The sequence below is a fragment of the Mesocricetus auratus genome, unplaced genomic scaffold, assembly GCF_017639785.1.
Source record: "Mesocricetus auratus isolate SY011 unplaced genomic scaffold, BCM_Maur_2.0 Super-Scaffold_100023, whole genome shotgun sequence".
In the NCBI taxonomy this organism is placed as follows: Eukaryota; Metazoa; Chordata; class Mammalia; order Rodentia; family Cricetidae; genus Mesocricetus; species Mesocricetus auratus.
The window spans coordinates 8995066-9017361 of NW_024429204.1; the positions used below are offsets into that span (position 1 = coordinate 8995066).

Here is a 22296-nt window from a genome sequence, read left to right on the forward strand (position 1 = left end):
AATCTTTCCTATTCTGCATCATCTAAATTCTACATTCGTATTTTTAACAAGAACTTATTCAGTCAACGTGTATTTCTCAATAAATTACAGGATATAGAAGAGTTCCCTTAGCAGCTGCAGTCAGAGTCAGTCCCAGTGCATCCACACAAACTTAGGTTATACTCTTGGAATGTTGTCAAAAACCTAATGATTCACAGGGCCCAATGCTAGGGAAGATTGTTGATGGTTAACCCCTGTGGTGATACCTTTCCTGCGCAAATAAAGCCTATCTGGGGGTCAGAGAACGGAGCTTGCCACTAGCTAACCATAGAGATCTGGAGGGCTGTATAGACAGACAGGAAGTGAGGTAGCTGGGCAGTAACACTATATAAAAAGGGACAAACAGGAAATCGCTCTCTTGTCTGCAGAGATGCTAAGGAGGTAAGGTGTGCTGTGGCTTGCTCCTTCTCTCTGATCTCTCAGCGTTTCCCTCTATATCTGATCTGGGTTTTTATTATCTAGACCACTTAAGAACTCCTTTTACAAACCCCCAATCCAAAGCAGCCTATTTAACAATTATCAGTGCCATAGAAGCTGGCCAAAGAGGAGGGAGCTTCCTAGTGAGTACCAAATTGATTTATCTGAATCCCGTGACCAACATGTGTGACAACTGCAGCAATACCTTACCAAGTTCTAGTGGGAAACCAAGAGCGGTGTCAATAGCCTGTATTGAGTTGGGGGTTCTCTGGGACACTGCGGACCAACAATTCTAGGGGAGGCGTCTCTATCTGGCACTGGATCTTTTATTTGGAAACCCATGGCTTCTGGGATGATATAAGCCCCTGTATCAGGTAACTCCAGTTAAACATTTTTGTGTGTTAGTCTATGTTGTATATGTACACACACACACACACACACACACTCACACACACACACACACACACACACACACATATATATGATATGCCCATAAATTCAATAGTATTATGGATATTATAGAGGGTAACCAGCAACTTTCTGATTGGATTTAAGGCCCACTCCACAGGAGGCAATGAATGGCTAGTACCATAAATCTGACCAACGACCCATGATTGGGGAGTTTACAGACACTGGATCTTATTATTAACGCTATCAGTTGGCTAAATGGTTATAGCATCACGTCGTCCTCCTCTCTATCCATAAATTAGCACAGCTTTCAGAGTCCATCAGAGAAATTTCAGTGTGCAATGGGACTGTGAGTTAACTCAGAAACCCAACTTGAAACTGGTTCAAGCACAGAGACTGGCCTGGCGTCAGTGTTCTGCCACAAAAGGAACATCTATATTACACTCCCTACCCAAGGCTCACAGACTGTTGCGGAAGAGGAGACAGACATATTATTGAAGCCAGAAGTCAGGAATAAATGGGGACAATAACATTTTCTGAACATGACAGGACCTTTGATCTACCAATACATAGCAACTGTCATGGCCTACACAAGACAAAACCAATCAACAGTCGATCATGGAGTTGGAAGGTATTTGTGATCCTCCATCCCTAGCTGAGGATTGAGTGATAGTTGGTGGCTTCTGGAGATGAGAGAGCCAGAATGTATGCTGCAGGATGTATACTGCTGCCATGAGGACCAGCCTCCAGTAGCTGTGGTTGGAGGAGGAGTCAGTGGAGTCAGGGGAGTATCACTCAACTTGACTTTTCTATAGGAGGTAGTAATACTTAATTCTCAGGGGACAGCAATGGGGGATAAACTTAACTCTCTGGGGCCAGTGAAAACACACACACTCTCTCTCTTAGGGTCTTTCTCTTTATCTCTTTTCTTTTCTCTCTCCTTTTTTCTTTATTTTTTCCTTTATAGTTTATACATCCCAACAGAATCTTTCAAGCAATGTAAAAATTTATATTGTGATTGCGTTATATTTTTCAAGTGAGCAATTATAATGAATACAGGTAAGAAAACATGTTTCCAATTTCCCTTACATAATTGAATACTTCACTTATATTAGGTGAAAAATAAATTATCCCTAGAACCCACACACATTCATATCCAAGCAACTTATTATAGACTAACAGAGTGTAAACAAGCAATGTAGTTTTCTCAGTCAGGTCTTTTACTGGCAGGTTGCATTTTATGTCTACAAAGAAAGAGCCAATCACTTTATTATTTGTCTCAGAAGGTTCTTAAAAGGAATCTTAAAAGAATCACAAACCTAAACTTTTATATATGAAAAACAATCAGTCTTCTCTACTTTAAATCCTCAGGATGCGTACCCATTCATCAACAGTTTTTTTTTAATATCAGGAAGCTGGGAGCAAAAATGGGCCCAAGGAGTTAATCACCAACTTTGATCATCAACCAATCCTAGCAAGCAAGGCACGCCAGCTAATGATAATTGGGCTGCTTTGTTCTTGTTTTCCAACTCAACTATGTGCCATTCTTAAACTTTAGATTGTTTCCCAAGGTTTTTCACCTCAAAAGCATCTTAACATGACCGTAAGTCATATTTAAATCTTTGTTTCGGCTCCGATGCTCACCAAAACCTGTGAACACGTCTCTCAACAATTAAGATGAAAAGAACTTGAGCAAACTTAGCTTCTGGGAATCAACTGTTTTGCTTAACCATTAATGTAAGCCGCAGTCTAAACGTCTCCACAAGAGAAACCATTTGTGTGACATTTCCTTGGTTTTATTTTCTATCTTCTGCAGCCCCTGCTCTATCAGGGGTTGGGGCAACACTATCTCTTACTTTTACCGATAACAGTATTCCCACTAAGCTCACCTCTATCACAATTCCTCACTATATTTAGTCAAGACCTGAAATCATCAAAATCCTATTTAAACTAACGCTATTGTTGTATAAAATCATTGCTTCAGTTAAGCGGCTTAGGAAGAAATCATCTTCATAATAATTCACAGGTAAAAATGCCCAGTAGAATGGGATATTTCCATGTGATAATCATATCATATTAAGAGGCACTGGGGGATCTCCTCACACCCATTCACATCATACCAGATACCAGAGAAAAGTGCCAGTGACAAACACGTAAAGACTCAGCAGTAGTAAAAGACATCCTGGGGCCAAAGTCCTCAGGGTCTTGTCTATTCCAGATTCACCCATCAGTGCCTTGCATGCTGGTGGGGTGATCCCCTGAAGTCAGTGGCCACCTACTGCTCCTCTGACATGACATAGCAGATGTGATTCATGGTAGGCCAACTCTATTCCAATGAATGCTCTCATACCCAGGAGTCTATGAACAGCATAAGTTGGAAGTGATGGGTTACTATTTTTAAAAATTAAGAGAACACAGCATTGGGTAGTCAGGAAGGATGGGTTGATCTGGGAGGAGTTGCAAAAAGAGTTGAGGGTGAAGATGATTAAAAATACACTGTGTGAAACCCTCAAATAATTAATAAAATATTTTAATTCTCTAAAAGAATGCCAATTCTGCTACTGAAATTAAGTGAGATATGCAAAGTGTCTACAGAGGCTATGAAGATCACTCATTCAGTAAAGTGTTCACTGTGCAATTATGAGGACCTGAGCTCAGATCCTCAGAAGTCACTTATAAGCCAGACACAGCTGTACACATCTGTAACTTCAGCACTAGAGAGGTGGAGAATATGACTCCTTGGGACTTGCTGTGCAGCCAAGTCCCTAGCTAAAGCAGTGAGCACCAGCTTCAGTGAGATGTCAGACAATTGAGAAAGTTGTTTGACATCATCCTTTGACACTATGTGTACCCGCACATATATATGTGTGAACACACACACACACACACAAAAGCTTGTACACACAAGGAGTCAGTCAATAGATACCTATCATAGTACTGTTAAAACATTGTAACAGACAATTGGATGCTAAATAAAATGCTAAAGGAATGTTCATCTTCTAAGGTGATCATCAGATATGCTGGATACACTAATTTGACACTACCCACCTAGCAGATCAAAGGACCAGTGCAAAAATTCTTCCCACTGTTGCTGCTTTCTGCGTGTGTCCTGTCTTCCAGGGTCATCACAAGGTTTCATTATACTTGGCGTAGAATTTTGTAAAGATGGAAGGGACGGCACTTAACATTATTCTGTAATGAGAACATCAAATGCTCATTTATTCAGTATAGCAGTTGTACAAGGCAGATATGATGATTTGAGGAAATGATGTATGAGACAAGTCCATGCTGCCAAATAGAAGTTAGTCATCTGAATTATCTGAATTCCCACAGCTTGTCTGCAGCAGACCCAAGCAGCCTGATTACAAGTTTACTATCTTTCTGGCACAAGATTTTGCTCCCCAAGAATTGATCCCAGATGAGAGGAGGTACTTCGGGTTTTCAGTGTAACTAAAGTTCAGAAAAAGAAGTGTACGCACACACTGAGTTTAGACAGCAGAGCTGGAGTGCCTTGTAATCAGGGAAAGCAGTAATTAAAATTCCATTGAATGATTCTCCGAGGAGAGTTTTAGAGATGAGATTTCACTATTGAACAAAAACAGAACGGTTGACACAGTGCCGTGTAACATGACGGTAGTCACAAGAGCTGATTCTAATTCTGCTTCTTGTTTTAACCTTGGAATTTATTTGTGAAGCTGTCTGTGACACGGGTTCAGCTCTTCTGTTTGCCAAAGAATGTTTTCAGCTCCCAATGGTTCACTTCTAGACTCAACAGATGTTCCTTCTAAATGATTCATTACGCGAAACTTAGAGAAAGCCTTTGGGATGACAGCTCCCTTGGTCTCTTGCTGAACTTCAGAAAATCAAAAGTAAAGATTTCAATTTGGTAAGAATTCCTTTTGGCACAGTCCTGTTGAGGTATGGCTTTTCATGGAAAATAGTATGGTGCATACTTACTGAATGCAGTTGAATGTGTTTGCATATATGCGTAATTCGTGTTTGTGTATTTGTACGTGTGTCTGTGTGTATGTATAATATAATATACATAATGTATGTAGTCTGCATGCATTCATGTGTGTGAGTGTAAGTACACACACCACAATGTGCATGAGGAGGTTAGAGGACATCCTTGGGTATCTGTCATTGTCCACCTTGTTTGAGGCAGGGTATCTGAGTTGCTGCCAGCTGATCGTCAAGACTCTGGAGATTGTTGTGTCTTCCTATTCTAGTACGCCACAGAAGAACTGGGGTTACAGACATGTGGTATTGTACCCAAGTTGTGTGTGTTCTGAGAACCCAAAGTCGGATCCTCACACTTGGAGGGCAAGTGTTTTACCCTGAACAATCTCCTTTATGTGAAAAAAATGGTGTTTTTTTTAAAAAAATCTGGAATGACCCATCATTATTGTGTACAATGCTGGTCAATTCTAAGTATTTATCTTATAGTATAGAGTTCATAAAATGTATGTTGGATTGTCTCACAATATAGACTGCATAAAAACAACAAAGCTCACAGCATTAAGTTCCCAGGGTTGAAACAGTGCTCTTTTATTATCATCCTTGCCAAAGTGCATAGCCTTTGCTATTTTCTTACCAGATGTTCTTCTGGCTACAAATTTTGGAAGCCATTTATTCATAGTGGCCTTCTTAAAATCTTAAACATTTTACAATTTGGTATTGAGGCAAGTCAAGGGATGTCTTGGAACTTAGGGTCAACTATTCTCAACAACAATCCAATTACATGTAAGATGATTGGAATATATTTAAATAGTCAGGATAACAATATCAGACACTATGGTTATAGTTCTGTATTTTCTGTGTGTCAAATGCTACATGCAGAATTTGACTCACTTGATATAAACCATTCTAGAAACTTAGGTGTAAATTATTCCTGAGTTAGAAGTAAATAAATGAGCAATTCAGAGATTTAATTTAGCCAAATTTATACATTTAGCCAGGTTTATACATCAGGCAACCTGTAAACAAATTTGTCTAAATGCTTAGGTTCAGGCTGTTATTACTGCTACATGCTTTCATTCAATTGCAGAATTGTTAGTATTGACATGTACTGTGTGTGTTGTCCTGTAATTATCATATTCCTACTCACACTATCAGCATATGCCTCTAAAGAACAACTAAGATACACACAATGGGAAGTTGGGTAAAACTGATGAGTATTGCATAATTTCTAGCAGTTAGTCAGGAGTTGTCTATATTGACAAATAATTTTCTCCTCCTTGTCTAAACTCTTCCCAGTGCCACCATCTTGGCTCTTTGCCCAAAGTGAGCAAGACTGCATTTGAAAGTACCGCTGTGATGATGTATGTGGCATGCATCTTACATTTCCTAAGTGTTTCCAACATGTCATGCAAAGGATTTTGTCCTAGGAAAATATGTTCTCATAAAAATAATAATCTAATTGTTTGAGATATTGTGTTTATTCTACATGGCAAACATTCAGAGTTGAGCTGCACACCATGGTCTGTAGAGTGCTATGTGCCCTGCTCATTAAATTTAAGCAAAGTTTAGTACAAGAAGCAGTATTTATTCTGTGTGACAGATGTTCAAAATTGAGCCAAACAGCATGGTCTATATGGTATTGCTCCATGGCCTGCTGAGTTTGTGTTCTTACACAATCCAGGACTATCTCCCTGGGGGTCGGCACAAGGTACAGTGAGCTGGGCCTTCCGTCAATCATTAATGAAGAAAATCTCCCTACAAAACTTGCCAACTGGCCAACTTGTTGGACATAGCTCCCCGATTGGGGTTCCCTACTTCTAGATGACTCTAGTTTCTGTCAAGATGAAAACAAAACAAAAAACACAAGCCAAAAAACCTAACCAGCACACCATTAGAGATTTCTAAGAAGAAAAGTGACCTGCTGTGCTGTTACTCCCATATTAAGTGTCCTGGCTCCTGAGTGCAGAGGAGATAGCCAGCAAGGCTAATCCAGGGAGTTAAAGTGGGTGGAACACTTAGACGTCAACGAAATGACTGGGTCCTTTCTTACAGACGTCCTTTCTTCTTCCTCTCTCTTCATTTGGAGTGCCATTTTCTAAATACAAGAGTTGCCTTAGTTCAGAGGCCTGCTGTGTTTAAGTCTTGTGGGAACCAAGATGGGTGCTGCAGAGGATGGATTGGAGGGGGGCGGTTGAGATTTCAGGAATAGGACAGGAATCTTTTGGAATTCCTTCTGCTTTCTGTAGACAGTTCTCTATGGGTGGGAATTCTATACAGTCATCTGTTACAGCCAGAGATCTGCATACACATTTTCATAGTGGCGGTCCCTTGGGAATTGAAATGCGTTAGAGAGTAGGGGTATAGGTGGGTGAAGTGTGTTGCACTGAAGAAAATCTCCCATGGTCCCCCGGGAAAGAAAAGAAGATGGAGAGCACTGCTTTTCTGGAGTCGTGGTGTAATTGGGGTGTGTAGCACCCGTCTGCTGAAACTGTGGAGAAAACCAAAGAGAAAGAGACCTCCGAGGATGCATTGTGCTTGTGGAATTTGAGAAGATCATGAAGCCCTGAGTCTTACTCTGGGAGTATGAGTTCGTACAGCTTTCTCTGATAAACCACATGTAGTCTTTCTTTTCTTTTTTTCTGTCTTTCTTTTTGTACAGTTTTAACTAGAATATCATATTGTCTTATTTCGTTTATGTTTTGGTTTGGTTAGCTGCCTTGAGCTTTGTTTTTTGCTGTGTTTGTGTTTTCTTAAACCCTTATAGCCTGTAGTCTCGAGGGCCTTACATGGATTCCCTCTCATTTATATTGGGATCGCCATATTTTTCAGAGTCAAGTGGGGAGATAGCTGTTTTAAATATTAAAGTCTCAGAGCCCATCTTCAGAGATTGAGGTTTGATGGGCTATGAGTGGGGCTGGAGCCTCGGGTGATATATTTAAACTCCCTAAGTCATGCCCAAATGTTGCCCGTCTGAGAGGTATCCTGCCAAGTATAAGTGTCAACCAAGTGTCAGGCAGATAATTTCTGCTTCGGGTTGTCTTGTCAAATTCTAATTAAATTGGTGTTTACACAGTTCTTTGTAATTCTCGACAAAAAGTCATTCCTAATTTCTTTCCCCGTGGCATTAGCAAAAATGCCAGTCAGTTCTCTGTGTAGAGAAACAGAAAAATTAAAATTTGAAACTTCAAAACTGAAGGACAAGCAGGCCACAATGTACAGCACTAAACCAATGTCTATATTTTATCTTAACTCCTAGGATTAAAAGAAATGTGACAGCGTTTGAGGCTCTGAACGAACCATGTCGGCATTGTTATTTTATCAGGAGAAATGAAGGACATCAGAACAAGCAGGACAGTAGTGATGAGGAAGCAAATGTGAGTACCCTAATTGATGGTGCAGACATTCTGTTTACTCGGTGGTGATGGAGAGAGCAGTGACAGACAGCATGTTTTGATAGACTCAGAAGTCCAGGACACTTTCTCTCCCAATTAGCTGTGCCTTCTTTTAAAGAGGAGGGTCTGAGAAGACAAGTCAGATGCTATTTTGGAAAAAAACATCTCCAATAATTTGACGTCTTGGTCAGGAGTGTAAATTATTTAAATTATCTACAACTTGCATTTATGCCATGGTCTGCGTTGTGTCAAGACTTCTTCCTCTTTTAACTAAATCCCTTCTATACATCTACACTCTAAAGAACAACTAAACGTGACCTTTTAATGAATGCCTTGTTTTTCCTCTGATAGAGCTGTGTTAGGTCATCAAAAGGTCATCTTTCTACTCTATCAAACAAAAAGAAAAAGTTCCTCTACAGGAACCAAAACTTCATAGTAGTTCCCACGTGTTGAACACATATGTGCCGGGATTTGGCTAGTCATTCAGCATGCATCATATCATTTAATTCGCCCAGGAATCATCTGATGTAAATACCCTTTTTAAACCTCATCTTACTGAATAAGGAGAAATTATTTCCTGACATCTGAACCCAAAGCCAGAACTCATGGGATCATGTTGGTGGGCATAGCAACGTGTGCAGCCTAGTTCTAGATGAGTTGCAAAGTGGCAAAATGTGTCAATTCTCCCCACCCAATGTTGTATAAGCCCACTCCTGAAGCTTGGGTGATTCTTCCTCATGACCTCGTGTATTACATTATGTAGAAGCATCATGGAATCCTCAAAGTGCCTTTGTGGAGAAAAATTTGCAACTTACTCTCTATTTTTCAGACAAGGAAACAAAGGCTTTTCTAAAGTCAGCACTATATTTGAATCCCCGAGGAACTGGTGGCCCTGAATGAACTGGTTCTAGGATTCACAGATCCTAAATCCTCCGCTTATGCTGCCCTATAGCGCAGCTTCTTGAGGCAGTAGCCATTGCTTCATAGCTCTCCAAAAGGAGCTCCAGTCTGCCTACAAACAGGAAAGCATGAATGAGGACAGAGCTCAGTTAAAAAAAAATGTGCGTGTACTTCATTTCATCTCTTCCTTCATACGTCTGGATGTTTCTTTGCGTAGCTTCTAATTTTATTTTGCTCTAATATCATACATATACTAGAAATAATTTATGAATGCGTGTGTGCGTGAATGCCTGTGTGTGTGTGTGTGTGTGTGTGTGTGTGTCTCAGAATAGCTTCCATTATTGTTGCTTAGTCTTCTGTTTCCAAGTGTCTATACTATACTAGATGTAATATATTATTTGCTGCTGGCACTAAGACAGCACACACACACACAGAGAGAGAGAGAGAGAGAGAGAGAGAGAGAGAGAGAGAGAGAGAGAGAGAGAGAGAGAGAGAGAGAGAGCGTCCTCTATTGTTTCATCAGATTTGCCTTAGTAAATTCATTTACCAATTACTTCCTGAAGATTGTCAGTATCTTGAGTTTCTGGAGAAAAAGTGAGGATTGTGGGAGATGTGGTCCTTGTCCCAACACTGTAATCCTTAGAAGGACAGGTCTGCTTCCAAAGTCGGCCTTGCCTGATAAATATGAATTTGGCTCCTTTGGCATTCTCAGTAAATATTTAACTGGTGAACTATAGTGTGGCCACTTTATACAGCTACAGAGTTCATGCTGTGTATTTGATTTACATCGGAGGGTATAGAATTCATTTGCTTTCTCTGCAGAGGATGCAATTTGACCAACTGCCATCAATAGTTGTGGGCATATTCTGCAATGGGCTCGTGTAGGCAGAAATGTTGTATGGCCATGCACCATTTGTATTGGTGGAGAACATTTGGTGTGCCTCTTTGTGGGATGGAAGATCATACAGGAAGAACACGGAGCTTTACAGAGTCTTCTTTTTTTCCCTTGTGACCCATGTATGTGATTTACCATGTAGCCATAGTAAGTGTTAGTCATCTCTGACCCATTATGTGAGTTTCCATGAAGCCATAGTAAGTGTTAGTCATCTACATGAAAGGTTCTGTGGACCTTACTAGAAAACCTGGTAGGGAGATTTGGACTTCGTCAAAGCAATGCCTCATAAATGTCTGATATACTAGAGAAGAGATAAGCAATCAGGGTCTTCATGTTATAGAAGATGATGAAAATGTATGACAGGACAAGCCCAGGATGCTCGGGAGCACAACAGAGACATCTTCCCTGCATCCTTATAGAGTCAGGTAAAGCTCTCTTGAGAAGCTAAACTTGTTCTGACCCCTGAATGATTAGGTAAGAGCTAGACGGCAGCAGTCTTTAGATTCTGGTATATTCTTTAATACAGTGTCAGACAATAGTCCTCAGCGTAATACTCTAAACCATAATTATCAGGTCACTGAAAATTTTAAGAGTACTGGCAATTTGCCCTCTCACAATCACAGGTCTTATCTAGTCCAAATAAGTCTCCATGGCAACAGAAAAACAGCAACTTATTGTCTCCCACTGGCTCAGCATCCAGGCTTGCTTTGTTCGTGAACAAACCCCTGACCCCACTTCCATATTGCTTCTTGAGGACACGCAATCTGTACTTTTGCATCCACATTCTCCTGGACCAATTGATCATCTTGGGTAAGTTATAGAGACAGGGACCACTCATGGGTTCTGCACTCCAGTCTTTGAGTAGCCCGATAGCAAGCTTCCTCATCCCCTCTTTAAAAACTAGTTTATAGGAAATTTTCTCTGTCATATGGTTGATAATTTAAAAATTTTTTAACTCTTTATGGAAGAGACACTAAGTCGTATGCAAATCCCAGACAACTTAAAAAGCAACGTTCTCCATAGTCTGAGGCAGTATACGAAATAATGTAGTAAACTAAAACTAAAGCCGAGCTTTGTTTCTGAAGTTTTTGGCTCAATCAGTTGGTGGTACGGCTGAAGAATTTTTTTTTTTTTTTGCTAATTCTTAGTATAGAACCCAGGGCCTCATTTCCATATAGTTTCAGTGTCTGTATTGTATTTACAATTAAAATTACATTGATACTAAATAGTACTCCTTTAGTTGCTGCTAATAAAACTAGACAATGGGATGAGGCCAGAGGTGGACTGATTGCATAAATGATGTATTCATATTTGGCAAATACAAGATTATAAATATGACTGAACAGAGATTTAGGAGCAATTAGGACACAAAACACGCAGCAGAGAAAGATTGACACTATTCATCTGTTGCTCGAGAAAGTATGGGCAAATACCAATCAGAATAAGCCATGTGGTAGTAGGAAGTACCATATTCTCTTGAGAAACAGTAATTTACTTTGGGAAAAATGTGAGTTTTCACATTAGCATAGTTGCCATTGACTCCAAGGATCATATTTCAGTGAGGTACCATTTGAAACATCAGCGAGTGAATACATATCTTGTCATTTGAGCTGTTTTGGAAAACTTTTGAAACTTGCAGGGCCTATAATCCTATCAGGGTTAGCAGTCTTTAATTATAACCTCATCAGCCAACCTCCTGAGTAACTGGAGCTCAGCCATGGAGGACAAAGCTGCCACTAAACTTCTAATTATTACTGTAACAAGAAGCTTAGCATTTCAATCTCTTTAAAATTCTCTCTGTGAATTTAAAAAACTAATGAACAAAATTATATTTTAATGTGATAACTATACACAACAAGCAGATATGGATGGGAACTAAGGTTCAAAATAAGAACACGGGAGTAACTGACAGAAAGCAGGGAATAATGAAACAGGAAAAATAAGTCAGTATAAATGTTCCTGAGAATATAATGAAACGTCTCTGGAAAGGGCAAAGAAATATATTATGCCTTATGTGTGATGAGAGTATGAAATCTAATTATTATGATAAGATTTGTACAAGAAACCCATGAATCTCTTTCTTTGTGCAATGCTAAAAATCATCAATCAGTGTTAGCTCTATCTCAGCTTTATTCAGCAAACTCAAAGCAACATGTCGGCACAGACGGAGCAAACAAATGGCAGTGGTTTAAGGGAACAGATAGAACTGAGCAGTTCACAAACGCTGTTGCTCATGAAAATATCACAAACCAGGCGCTAGCCTAGGTGCACAAGCGCAAATAAAATGTCTGCAAACATCATTTTAATGGGATTCGTGGCATTGATAACATAGGCAGCAGGAAAGCGTGGAAATGTGGAAGGGATGCCTGCCTGGGTTAAGAAGTCAGCTTTGTTACAGGAGAAAGTAGAAAAGGAAGGGATTCGCAGTAGATCTGCAGATGACCTACTAGAAGAGAAAGAAAGTCTCATGAGGAAATCTCTAGGGACAGATGCCACTGTCAGTCTTTGTACACAAATACAATAATGAGTTACCCTTTGGCATTTTCTATGGGAAGATTCTTAACTGTGGTGTGTTGTATGAGCTCTCCAGATTGTTTATTTTTATTTAAAAAAAACCTGAAATTTTCAATCAACAGGATGTATTTCACTAAAAATGACACACATGACTGTCTAATTAATGGGAAATGTCAGGTGATACTCCATGATGGAAACGGCCCCTTCTGCACAAATAATGTCACAAGGCATTGCTTTGACCATCAAAGGTCCCACCGCATGTCATAAAATGCTTGGACTTTTCCCATGTTTCACTTGAATGCTGCTATTGGCACTGTGCTCTCAATTCAGATTTCTGCTATCTCGGCCATGACAAGCCGTGACTGGGAGAGTTGGTTGGAATTCGTCAGATAAAATGATAACGAGATAAAGAAGGGGAGACGAGCACAAGATGACAGGAAGTGGCGTTTGAGGTAAAGGAGGAAGTTTAGGAAGGAGCCCTGTGGGAAAAGTGAGCCAGGCTCAGCTTGAACAAAGAGCGAAAGATGAAGTGAGCAGACGCCAAGTTGCAGAAATCTCTGTGGACCGTGCCAGGACTTTGTGGTTCATCCCCAACGCAATAGGACACAGTTGAAGTGGTTTGAGAATAAAAGTGACTGGACTGGACAGGATTTTTGGAAACATTCCTCCATAGACACGATGGAGAAGTCACTAAGGAGAGGCAAGACTTTGAGGCAGAAAGCTTTTTAAGTCATAAAAATCATGCCTACTGACTGAACAAGGAAAAGGTTGTTTTTACCCTAAACGTTTACCCAGTGGATAAATATATACTGAATGTCAAATCAAATTTCGAAGAGTAAATTCAGCATTATCTGCAATAACCTTGTATAGGGATGACTTAAATATCCATCAACAACAAAATAAGTTAAGTACGTAGTGAAATAAATACACAATGATATGTACAGTGGTGGAAATAAACAAATTGCTGGTAAAGCAACAATGGGTGTAGTTCTCACAGTTGTAATATTGGTTAAGCAAGCTAGGCACAAAATGTATTGTGTATGCTTTCATTTATGTAAGTCTCAATATAGGATATATTATCATACTACAAGTTGAACCAATGGCTCCTTTCTAAGTAAAGTCAAGTCTGGGATGGGAATGGCTACTGAGTTCCTAGGGTACTGATAATGTTCTGATTCCTGGTGGGTGATGATATTGGCTCATTGACCTTTTTACAGCTAGTCACTAGGTAGTACCCTCCATTACTTCTTTGATATATATTACATTTCAATATTAAGCTACCGAAAACAAAACCAAAAGTGTAGCTGAGGTTTTCATACCTGAGAGAGTAAATACAAAGCAAATGAGTAAGAAAATGGTGTCAAAATTTGAGGTTTTGTTTCCATAGTGGTCTTCACAGCAGTAGCTGGGCATTTGAAAGACATAATAGTTTGTGTTGGCTTAGTTTATGCCTGAAAATATTCTGGGGAGTTGGGAAGCTATAAAATTTGGATTAACTAATAAACAGCAAAGTTTGAAAAATTCAACACATGGAGGAGAGAAGAATGTGTGACTACACAGATTCTCTCACAGCAATAAAGTTTCAAGCCTGTGTGTGTAGGGGAAAAGGAGTTTAGCAATAAGCCCACTCCAAAAATTTACTCATGTATTGATTACCTTATCTGCCTGTCTGTCTATCCATCTATCTTCTACCTATATATCATCTATGTTCTATCAGTCTAGCTATCTGTCTATCTACGGAGGAGTGCATGTACACAAGCATGGAGTACAGGGGACAACTCACCGGAGACAATTCTCTCTTTGTAACCTGTGGTGTCCCAGGTATCAAACTCAGGTCATCAGGCATGATAGCAAACATCTTAACTCATCTAGCCATCTTACCAGCCCTCCTACACTTACTTCTGTTCTCAGTCAACAGGTCAGCTAGGAGATCCAGGCCTTCTACTCTGGGATTGGTCCACAAAGACTACATAACGCTGAGACAATTCCCCCAACCACACAGTTCCACAGAGTGGAAAAACAGGAAGGGTCAGAAAGTGAGCTGACACTCTTGCCTCAAGTCAAGATCTCCAGCCACGTGGCAACACATCTACAAAGTTAGACAGTTAATCACTTGTATCCAAGAGTGACTCAGAAACCAGCACCGGACTAGAAGAAAGTTAGTGGGAAAGGTGACATAAATATAGTCTGTGGTGCCCAGATGACTAAAGACAAAGGGTGTACAACATCCACAGATGCAGGTCCCTTTGCTGATAGGGCAAAGCACCCATAATGCAGACAAACTCGATCAGAAAGCAATTGTAGAATCTCCTCATCAGGCCATTTCCTGGTGTCACGTAGACCATTGCTCCACCCCTTCCCTAATCTCAGATGTTCCACAAGAATCCAAGGGGGAAAAATGGGAGGAGAGAGATGACTTAGGAGTCTGAGCTCTAAGCGGATAAACTGAATTTCACCACCGAGCAGAAAGGAGGACGAAAGTTTGATGCCACAGCCTTGAAGCTAGAATTTAAGGGCAGCAAATGAAAAGATAAGACTCACAAGGAGTTTGGAGGGGCCAGCTGTTATTCTCTTCACGTCCAGAAAGATGGGCCTCTTAGAGTCTGAAGAAAGGAGCGTTTGACAGCTGTAGAAGAGGAACTCTTGCTGCATTAAGGAAAGAATTAAGAAGCAAAATGAGGGGCTGGGGAGATGGCTCACCAGTTAAGAGCACTGGCTGCTCTTCTAGAGGATCTGGGTTCAATTCCCAGCACCCACACAGCAGCCCACAGCTGTCTGTGACTCCAGTTCCAGGGCATCTGACACCTTCACACCAACGCACATAAGATAAATTTAAATAAATTATTAAAATAACAGTTTATAACAAAAAAGAAAATGAAAACAGCTGTCACCAAGTGAGAATCTATAGACGCTTATTCCTCTCTCAAGATGGAAAAGGGATGAGCAAGACCTCCAAGTGTCTTCTGGGCCACCACCTGGCTTCATGAGGGAAAATTCAGAATACAAAGTACACTATTGTCCTATGTAGTTTGAGACTTAGGCATGGGAGTTTTGCATTTGATAATGCTTATTCATATTTTGAAACTTCTTCCTAGTAATCTAAGCCATTGCTTACCTTTAAAGCCACCATGAAAAAAGAGAAACAATTGGCTGCATCATTTCCTGTAACTACAGTTCTCCCTCCCCAAAAAAAATCAGTCATCAAATCATCACCTCATATCTGTGTATCTAAGGTAAATAATTTCAACTCATTTAACACTTCCTTCCTTGTCCTGCTTTAAGATCTGTTTTTAGATTCTCAGTGCTAAAACCTTTTTAAAAAATGTGAACACCAGGGGAAAACACAATGCTTTGTTAAGTAGGAAAATTACCTATCAATTTTATGACATAAGTGATAATGCTTTTTTAAACAACTTCCAAGTATTGCCAATCTGTAAGACAGCTGGTGTTTTTAAGGGGTAAATACTAAGTGAATTCTTCCCCAAATGTCATCCCCAAGAGGGACTTTAATGGAACAAGAAAGCTTAGGGGCTTACTCATGTTCAGACTACTAGTTCAGTGGGACTTTCCATCCATTCTCTTGCCTGCTCTTTTTCTGGGATTAAACTCCCATCATCTCCGACCTGGACCACACTGTACTGGCCCATTCTGTGCTACAGCCCAATATTCACGTCTTGTCATCTTTAATTTACATTCTGAACTTCATCCAGAGTTCTTCTCCGAAGATGACGATAGTTCCTCAGTTAAAATTCCAAGATGATCTTCAGTGCTCTGGGAACAAGGATATTTGGCATATAGGCCAGATCCTCCCTGTTCTTTTAAGTGAACCACACAGCCATGCCTTTTCATTTCACAATACATTCCCTTCTTCTTCCCTTCAATTTCATCAGGCTAGTTATGTCTAGGGGGTCTTCACATGTGCAGTTTTCCCTGCCTGCACTACTCTCCGCCTTCATTTTCTCCTCTGTCAATTGTTTGCTGCTTTTGCCTAGGTCCCCAAAATGATGACTTCTGTCACCAGGTAATCTCTAACCTCTGCACATTACAGGTAATCTTATAACCACCCCCCATAGCTGGTATGATTTGAATCTGAAATGCTCCCACAAGCTCTTGTATGTCATTTGACAGTGCTGTTTTAGGAGGCTGTGGAATGATTGCTGGCAAGAGATGGTAGGTCCCTGGGGGAAGACTGTAGAGAGTTGTAGCCTGTCTAACCTAGCTATGCTCTCAGACTGGGTTATCTGCTTCCAAATTGTGATCAGTTCCCAAGATCTAATCCTTTATCTTACGTTCCTGCCAGTATTACCAGAAGTCATAATAAAATCTTATTTATGTCATCGTTGACATTGTTATAACCTTTCTTTCAATAGTTCTATCATATGTTTTTCTACTGCCTTAAAATATGCCCTCACCATTGCTTGTTGAGAGGAGGCTTTTGTCATTTTTAACACTTCACTGTTTCTGTCCATACAAGATACATCAGGCCTATATTGCATGTATTCTATCCCAGTCCTAGAAACAGTCAGAGACGGAGATAGTCTTTCACGTTGAACTAAGTATGAGTTTGTACCAAAATCTCCAACTTCAGGCCTTTCATTTAGATACCTCCCATTGTTCATCTAAACCCCTAACGAAAACATGGAAAATCTGGCTACATTCATCTGCCTTCCAGTCACTAAAATGTTCAATCAGAAAAAGCTTGGATAATGACATCAAATCATTGGCTTACCTCTCTGTAAAACAAAACAACAACTTTATCAGCTAGACTACAATGTATCTATGTAATTCTTCTTGCCTTTACCCATTGATTTCCACTCATTTGCAATGTTGCTTAGTTCATCATTTTTTCTCAAATTTTTTTCAGTGAGGCTATTTTATGCATTGTAGTGGAGCTGGAGTCCTCATTCCGTTCCCAGTTCCTTTCTCTCCTCGAGGGACTCCTTGGAGACTTGCAATGCATTGTGGTCTATGGTGACATCATCACAGTGTGCTCCAGGCAAGCAGATCTCAGCATGGCTGTCCACATCCATCTTCCAATCTAGATTTGAGCGTAGCCCTTTGCCACGAGTCAATTAACAAAGTCATAGACGTCCAGCATTCAACATATTCTACCACTTCTTGTTGTGAACAGGAATGATGACTTCTAAGCTCTTTGTTTGCACTGTAGAATTTAAAAATATATGATTTTTAATGGTTATTGTTCCTCCCTTAAACACTAATCTTTGTAAGGAGATTATGTCAGTTTTGCTCACACCATTCAATTCAGACATTGAGCATGAGATCTGTCCCTTCAAAAATACTTTAGAAACACCTGGTGCTGCTTGGCCTGGGTGGGTCAAAGAAAACCACAGGCCCACCCAGGCAGTCCTGTGCCATTATGGTGAGGGAACATATGGTAGGGAGAGAGAGATGCAGAATGGTCCGTGTGAGGTAGAAAGAGGCAAATCTGAAGAGATGAAGGTGGTGAGGATTTGGGCTGACATGTGTGGCCTGCTTATCACCAGCGCCATGGTAATGTCTGGACCTATGCTGCTGCTGAGGGCCATGTCTAAGTCTGTGGCCCTACCATGGCTCCTCTCACCAATAAAAGTTATGCAGATGCCCGGGCTCTGAGATCTGAGACCATGTTGGTGTACAAGGCTCATCTTGTTGCTGGGTCCACATAGTTCTGGTTGACCTGTACTCCCACTGAGGACTATGGTGACATCCAGGCCCTAGATGCTCCTGGGGCCATGTCTGGATCTGTGGTCCTGTCCCAGCCAAGATCTGTGTTGATGTCAGTGGCTGCTGTAACCACTGAGGGACATGTGGATACCTGGAGTCTGGACCACCACCTAGGGCCATGTTGGAGTCTGGAGACCATGTTGCCACCAGGCTGCATAAAGATCTGAGTGGCCTGAACTGCTACTCGGGGCCATAGTGACATCTGGGCCCAAGCTGCTGCTGAGGACCATGTCTGGGTCTGTGGTCCTACTGCAGCTGAGGTATGTGTCAATGTCTGTTGCCCGTGTTAACACATGAGTGCATGGGAATCATGCGTATTGAAGTATGAGGGCCATCCAGAGATGGAGAGATGGCCCTACCCCTCACTGGCCCTGGGAGAGCTGACCCAGATGACCCTGGCATGGAAGACCAGGTCCTACTTTTCATAAGAAAACTGTCCCCCACACTTAGGAAAGCTGTCCCCACTCTTCATCTGAGAGGGTGGTCCCAGAGGCCCAGACTGGCCAGCTCAGCTACAGGCACCCAGGCACACATTAAGGCCTCTGAATTGGCCCACCCCATCTGTGACCTGCTGGAGTGAGTGAAGGGACTTGTCCCAGCCACAGGATGTCCATGACTAGGGCAACAGCAGGATATCCAAGAGGAGTTTGGTGAAGGTCCAGTACTGATGGTGTACCAGGAACCAGAGGCTTTGACCCTGACCCAACATTACCTAATGAACACTTCCAAGTGAAGCTGTTTGGACAAAAGGGCCTGCTGTGTGACACACTCCAGCTCCCAATGCCACTAAGATGAATAAAGGCGTGATGAAGAGACAGGAAAGACAGAGGAGTGAGTGAAGTAGTTTTTTGTTTGTTTATTTTGATATTTTTGCTGATGATGGTAGCTTTTGCTTTATTTGTTCCGATATTTTTATTTCACTTGTGTTTCTTTTTAAATTTTCTTCTGTGAGTGCACTATAGGGGTCAAAGGAGGATATGAAGGGACTGAGAGATGAATGGGGTTGGGGGATACATCATGTGAAATTCCCAAAAAAAATCAATTTAAAAACGTATATTCAAAAAAATGAGCTGGCAAATGGATAGAGTCCAAACAGAAATCCCATGACCCTTTCCATCTCATTTCTATTCCTCTTTTCTTCTGCCACACCCTCTTTTTCTATTTGTAATCTTTTCTTCAGTCTTCATTTGTTGTTTCCTAGTGACCTTTCAGTCACGGACAAAACTACTCTCTTATTGTCCAATACCTTTTTATGGAAAGAAATGATGTATCTTTTCTTGATATCCTAGTTTTCGTTGTCATTGCTATGAGCTTTTTCAAGTAAAGACCAATTGTTGAGGGGGTGGGAACATATATTTTGGGTCAATAATAAAACCGCATAAAAATCTAAGCAAGCTAGGCATAGAGAGGTTCACTACTGGTCAGTGTGCCGAGAATAAATGACTATGAGTGTGTAAAGAGAAGCCTTTTTCTTGCTAGCAGCTTTAGTCCCACCCCCCCTGCCAGTCGCCTGGGCTCTGCCATGTTGTCGTCCCCAAATAACACACAAGACGCTGTATTAATTATGAAGCTGTTGGCCTTGCTTGTTTCTTACTGGCTAGCTCTGACTTAAGTATTTATCCCATAATTGTTAATCTAAGTATTTCTCTTACCGGAGAAGTTTCAGGGCTTCTTATCCCTATGGCGGTTACATCTTGACTCTCTGTGTTTCTCCTACCCAGAGTCCTCCTGGACTCCTAGTCCCACCTATCTTGCTTCCCTATTGGCCAACAGTGCTTTATTGACATATACACAGGACTTCCCCCATCATGAGTGTTTAGCCCTAGAGGAGTTAGCCATATCAACCTCTCCACATTAAGTTTTAGGTAGCATTGTGGAATAATAGGCAGGAAGGATGTAAGAACCTGAGGATTGGGCTGAGCTATGAAACTCAGAATCCCGCACATGACAAGGCTGATGTACACATCAATTCATAGCCGGTTGTGGTTCCCTGCACAAGACCTGCACAGATTCAGGCCAATCAAAGTTCCAGCATGGATGCAGGAGGGACCCCACCCCTAGCTAAGGATGTAATGTCAGCTGACTACTGCTGAGGATGGGAGAGTCAGTTTTCTTTGGGGACATATTTTTTTGATAGGTTGTGCATACCCTGGTGCCTGACTCTACAGATATTTGCATATGGTTAGCACTAACTGACCCGAAGGGACTTATAGTAATAACAAAAATAGGACATTCAGTCAGGAAGAAGATTTGTCTATGGGAGAAGTTGAAGATAGATAGTAGGAAGTGGATAAAATCAAACTACATTGTATACATATATGAAATTTTCAAAGAATAAATAAAATAATATTAACATTTTTGGGGGGTTTTTCAAGACAGGGTTTCTCTGTATTGTTTTGGAGCCTGTCCTGGAACTCGCTCAGTAGACCAGGCTTGGTCTCCAACTCACAGAGATCCTCTTGCCTCTGCCTCCCGAGTGCTGGGATTAAAGGTGTGCGCCACCACCGCCCGCTAATATTAACATTTTAACTAATTAAAAGTTTTAAAGAAACACTAAAAGCTGCAATTTACACTTCTAAAATTCACAAATCTTGAGACGTTCATAATATTAATAAATTGAAACATTGTTTTGTTTTTGCTAAAGTATTATACCTTAGTGACATGCAGTTTTTTGTTGTTGTTGATGTTCGTTTGTTTTAATTTTTTACATATCTGGAACTTTTTCCAATTCAAAATGTTTGCAATTGTAGTGGAAAGTGAATTCCACATAGAAATTTTCACATGAAAATTTAAAAGCTATCAAACCAGACTTTAACATATTTATTCTAATTGTAGTCTAGTTTACAAAGGGCTAATATTTTCTACATCCTATGATATAATATAATTAACATCCAGTTGCATGTTAGTTACCCCTCCGGTTTAGGAATTGAAGCATTTTTCTTTCATGAAATTCAGAGGAAAATTCACCTTGTCAAAGCTTTGATATGGTTTTGAATATCTATATGTGATATTTAAGAGTTCCAACACTCTGAAGATAGGTCAGTGCATATCTACAAACCCATTTAGGAAAGACAGATATATTTGTTATACCCTTTCTTCACAGCTATTTATAGTAGCTATCCATTACCTCAAATGTTATATTTAATTACATTATTACAAATTGGCCATCCTAATAACATGATTTATTGATTTATAATTATTAAAAATTGACTTGTTGGTTACTTCTGGTTCTGTATCATCTTAAATGAGAGCAGACCATTTGGGGGAAATCTATCACAGGAGAAGCATTCATAATTGGTTTTCCAGTAGTTGTGGAAGCATGTGCTGAGGCATTACTCTGATGGTAGAGCTGCATTTCTTCTCAACTGGATGAGAACTTCATTTAACACAGGCTTTTCTGATAAAAAAAAGAGTGGAGATTTTCTATTAATTTAATGAAGAGCCTAAAGCCCCTGTTTTGACAAAATCTATTTTAAACATATAGAATGATTATGTAGCATTTTATAAAACTGTCCTGACAAAGCTATATCAAAAATATTCCTATTTTGAATATTAACTCTTTCTTAGTATACTGGATTAAACTATATGATGCTAAGTGCAAAACTAAAAAATAATTAATAGCAACTTAAAGGGTACTGGAAAAGTATTTTTGGTACAACTTCCAGCATCTGAGAAAATAAATGACTCCAATAATGGCTAGGAAATCTTTGCAAGTGAATTGATTTTCAATTCTTGACTCCCAACAAAATTGAAGATTGGTCTAATAGAATAGGTCAGCTAATAGATCATTAAAGCTTACTTCTATGTGGTGATATCTTTCTTGCACAAATAAAGCCTGTCTGGGGTCAGAGAATGGAGCTTGCCACTAGGTAACCATAGAGGTCGGGAGGTCTGTACAGACAGGCAGGAAGTGACGTAGCTGGGCATAAGCAGGGAAAAACAGGAAATCACTCTCTTCTCTGTGGAGATGCTTAGGAGGTAAGGTGTGCTGTGGCTTGCTCCTTCTCTCTGATCTCTCAGCATTCAGTTTTCAGCTTGTGCGTGTCT

General features: G+C 40.4%; 1 long non-coding RNA gene across 1 annotated transcript in view; it reads left to right on the plus strand.

Moving 5' to 3' along the window:
* The window catches only part of LOC110341354, a 69977-nt gene that overhangs the window by 21066 nt on the left and 26615 nt on the right, over positions 1–22296 (plus strand). The window contains exon 2 of the long non-coding RNA XR_005870562.1: positions 8081–8198. This is a non-coding gene — a long non-coding RNA (uncharacterized LOC110341354). The remainder of the gene's footprint in view (positions 1–8080; positions 8199–22296) is intronic.